Source organism: Octopus bimaculoides, chromosome 24 (genome assembly GCF_001194135.2).
Source record: "Octopus bimaculoides isolate UCB-OBI-ISO-001 chromosome 24, ASM119413v2, whole genome shotgun sequence".
NCBI classification, from domain to species: domain Eukaryota; kingdom Metazoa; phylum Mollusca; class Cephalopoda; order Octopoda; family Octopodidae; genus Octopus; species Octopus bimaculoides.
The window spans coordinates 10,455,209-10,455,736 of record NC_069004.1 but is presented as its reverse complement, the minus strand read 5'-3'; positions in this window follow the sequence as shown (position 1 = coordinate 10,455,736).

The window sequence follows — 528 nt, the reverse complement described above, 5'->3', positions numbered from 1 at the left end:
GACTTACAAATATATATAACACAGAAAATTGCACTACTGGGTACTGCACACATTCTACGCAAAACACTTTCAATACAGTAAACATAAGAGCACCACAGCAAACCACAGCACATACCCAAGGCGCACAGAGCTGCGCTCGGTAGTGAAGTGAAAGCACGTTATAAAAATAAAACTACTGAACAATAATAATAATAATAATAATCAAGAATCCAGAAATTAAGAATCCACAAGAACAATGAAAGGAAACTATGTTCTAATGTAAGCCATCTCAGGAAAATCTCTTTTTCTCTTTTTTTTTAAATTGTTTCAGCTCATGAGCTGTGGCCATGCTGGGGCACCGCCATTTGGTGTTGCTACACAATTCTACTTCACGAATTTTACCTCAGGAATTGACATTTGGTGCATGAGAGAGTTTGATGCAGCAGCTCTCATCTGCACCTCCTGCCGTGAAGTTGGTTCATCTGGGACACCTGACAGAAAGAGGTCCAGCCTCATCTTGAAGACACCTACATCCACCGCATGCAGGTC